The sequence below is a fragment of the Otolemur garnettii genome, unplaced genomic scaffold (genome assembly GCF_000181295.1).
Source record: "Otolemur garnettii isolate 467f Iridium unplaced genomic scaffold, OtoGar3 scaffold00005, whole genome shotgun sequence".
Classification (NCBI taxonomy): domain Eukaryota; kingdom Metazoa; phylum Chordata; class Mammalia; order Primates; family Galagidae; genus Otolemur; species Otolemur garnettii.
The window spans coordinates 44,707,779-44,711,532 of record NW_003852400.1 but is presented as its reverse complement, the minus strand read 5'-3'; the positions used below and the strand labels follow the sequence as shown (position 1 = coordinate 44,711,532).

General features: G+C 40.3%; 1 pseudogene; it reads right to left on the bottom strand.

Moving 5' to 3' along the window:
• Positions 1-375: 375 nt before the first annotated feature.
• Positions 376-1,474, bottom strand: LOC100949836 (annotated as a pseudogene).
• Between the last annotated feature and the right edge of the window lie 2,280 nt (positions 1,475-3,754).

Sequence of the window (3,754 nt, the reverse complement as noted above, 5' to 3'; positions counted from 1 at the left end):
CAACAAAAGGTCTCTATAAACATTTTTAAAATCTACACTCACACAAAAAGTTTTTTACTCCCCTTGAGTTATTTCATTCCTATGTATAATAAAAAAAAATCATAGGAGACATGGACATTTCCTTCTGCTTTGTCAACAGTTACCTGTATGACCCAAGGCAAATCGTGCAACTTTTTCAACTGTAGAACGTGATGGCAGAAATAGATCATTTTTTTTAAAGCAACACTTCCACCAATTTTATACTCAAACCAAACCACTTAATATTTGCCTGATTTTTGTTTTCAGTGTTTCTTTGTGGCTTTCACAGCACCCAGTGGCAGAGCTGTGGTCAGCACTGTTTGTGGTGCTGGATGGCAGATGTCACTCAGCTTCGCATTATCCAGAGGCCTGGATAGAAGATGCTCAGGTCTTGAAATCCCAAATTGGCATGGCTGTATCAATGCCAGTAGTGTAAAATTTGTCATAGCCTTGCTTGTCCACCTCATAGAGACTTGAGTGATGTTATGGTGCAGCGTCCCCAAGGCTGTATTGGGTCCTTGGGCATGGCCCACTTGTCCATGTTGTAGAAATGGTCCGTGGCAGACCTGTTGACCTGGATGCTCTGTTTTGGAATGTCTAACTTGGATGTAAAGGTCAAGCAGCTATGGTAATGTAGTTAAAGAGCACTGGGCAGCAGGCAGGGCCAGCACCTGCAACGCTGTTCTCCAAGTCAGATGGTATACTTAGGAGAGGCAGGAACTCTCTTTTCAGAGTTGAGACCTGTGCACTTTTTGAGACATTGACAACAGACACGGTGCTGTCATGACTGACCCAGGCCAGGCAGCTCCCACTGGCAGAGAAGCTAACCTCATGGACCCAGCTGCCTGTGCCACTGCCCCAAACTCTGACATCAGCTGACCAAAAGGCATCCCGCTGCCCCAGGGTGCACTGACAGGCTTTCCATCCACTTCTCTATAGGCAGAAAACACTCTGCATTTGAAGGCACATGGTCTTGCATCCAGCAAAACATTGCTGGGAAGCCAACCCAGCTAAGGACTGTGGCGCAAATTGGCTTTTTAATGTGTTTGCTTACCCACCAGTCATTTTCAGACTTGAGGTGACAAACAGAAATGAGTCGTGCTCCACTTCCCACAGCAGATTTATTCTCTAGAAGGGGCCACTTAAATGTGGCTGTGCCATTAATTCTCAGGATCACCAGGGTTGGCTTCCAGACACCATCTTTCTAACTCCAGACGTAGGCATTGCAGTCCGCCCTGCAAGTGACAATGATGTTGCTTTGGGAAGCCCAGTGAATACCTGGGATATGTACGTTGTGCTTCTTGAGTTCGTGAGCTTTTCACCCACTGGCTCCTGTTTTTCATAGATGTGCACTTCGTGATTATTGGGCTAAGGGCAATTTGTGTACAATCCCTGTTCTGGGCATGACAAATGATGGCTCTAGTAAAAACTGATATGTAGACATCATTCCTTGTGTTTTCAAAGAATAAAGAGCTAGGCTGGGGGAAGGCTGGACAGGCTCAGAGAGGAGAATTCCCAGACTCTGGTCAGTGAATATGAACAGAGAAATAGATAATTTTAAAGATCACGTTTAGCTTTAAATGGTTATAATCACTAAGTATTTCAAACATCAAATAATAATGCAACCCAAATGATTGGGTTACATTGTTTTCCTTTGTTAGGTAAAGTTCAAATTGTAGTTGAGCCCTTCACCCAAAGGGTGTGCCTTGTATCCTTACACAGTGCCAATTAGATGAGAGCTTACTAATCCCCCTCTCTCCTTTTCTTCTTCCTCTACCCCCACTTGAATTTAATTGTGTTATTCTCTCTTATGAGTGTGTAGTTGTTTATCTATTGGTTTGAAATTGTATTGAGTACACTGGATGCTTGCTTTTCCATTTTTGTGATACTTTACTAAGAAGAACGTGCTTCAACTCCATTTAGGTAAATAAATAAGGTGTAAACTATCTATTGTTTATATGGCTGACTAGTATTCTATATTCTTTGGTATGCATATACCACAGTTTATTAATCCATTAATGAGTTGATGGGCACTTGGGTTGATTCCACATCTTGGCCATTGTGAATTGAGCTGTGATGAACATTCTAGTGCAAATATCTTATGCTAAATTATAAGGGTAGATATCTTGTGATGGTATTGCAGGACCAAAGGAAATATTTACTCTTAACTCTTTGAAGATTTTCCATATTTGCTTCCATATATACTGAATTAGTTTGCAATCCCACCAGCAGCGTGAAATTGTTCCCTTCTCTGCACATGTACCCAACGTCTGCAGCTTTGGGACTTTGAGGTGTGAGATATTCTCACTGAGGTTAGGTGATATCTCAGGGTGGTTTTGATTTGCATTTCTCTGATGATTAGGGATGGAGCATTTTTTTCATGTGTTTGTTGGCTATTCATCTGTCTCCTTCAGAGAAGGTCTGTTCAAGTATCCTACTCACTTATAAAAGGGATTATTTGCTCTTTTCTTGTTGATTAGTTTCAGACTCTGTAGATTCTAGTTATCAGCCCTTAGTCAGATTTGTAACATGCAAATATTTTCTCCTATTCTGGAGGTTGTCTGTTTGCTTTAGTTATTGTACTCTTAGCCGTGCAGGAGCTTTGTAGTTTGATCATGTCTCATTAATTTACTTTTCATGTTGCTGTAATCACCACAGGGGTTTCCTTCATAGAATCTTTTCCTAGGCCAATGTTGTGAGAGTTTTACCCACACTTTATTCTCTAATTTTTATCATCTCGCATCTTAAATTCAAATCTTTATCCAGTAGTCAACTTTTAAAGTGATAAGAGGTGTGGGTCCACTTTTAGTCTTCTGAATGTGGCTAACCTGTTCTCCCAGCAGCATTTATTAAATAAGGATTCTTGAAAGTTAAAACCATCCTGAGATATCACCTAACCACAGTAGTCACAAAGTCACAAATCTTCAGATGTTGGAGCAGATATGGAAAGAGGGGAATACTTTTACATTGTTGGTGGGACTGCAACCAATACAGCTGCTTTGGAAAGGAGTATGGAAAATCCTTAAGGAATTCAAATTAGATCTCCCATTTGAACCTGCAATCCCACTGCTAGGCATCTATCCAGAAGAAAAAAAAAATCATTCTATCATAAGGACATTTGCACTAGACTGTTTATCATACCTCAATTTACAGCCACCAAAATGTGGAAACCTAAATACCCACCAATCCAGGAATGGATTAACAAGCTGTGGTATATGTATACTATGGAATACTATGCATCCATTAAAAATAATGGAGACTGTACATCTTTTGTATTAACCTAGATTGAGTTAGAACACATTCTTCTTAGTAAAGTATCACAAGAATGGAAAAGCAAAAATCCAATGTACTGTATTCTAATATGAAACCAGTAGATGGTCTAATACACACCATATTAGGAGGAAAGCTCAAATGAATTCAAAGTGGGGGGTGGGGAAGGAGTGAGCAGGGAAAGTGGGGTAGGGAGAGGGTGGGTGTGTTCTCACCTAATTGGCGTAAGGTTAGGGCTTATGGCACACCGCTAGGGGATGGGACAGAATTATAAGAGAGGGCTTACTTAACAAATGCAAACAATGTAATCTAATTTGTTGTACCCTCAATCAACCTAAAACAATAAAAATAAATAAATAAATAAGGATTCTTTTCCCCAGTGTCTACTTTTATTTGGTTTATCAAAGATCAGATGTTGATAAGTAGCTGGGTTTATCTCTAGTTTCTCTATTCTATTCCATAGATC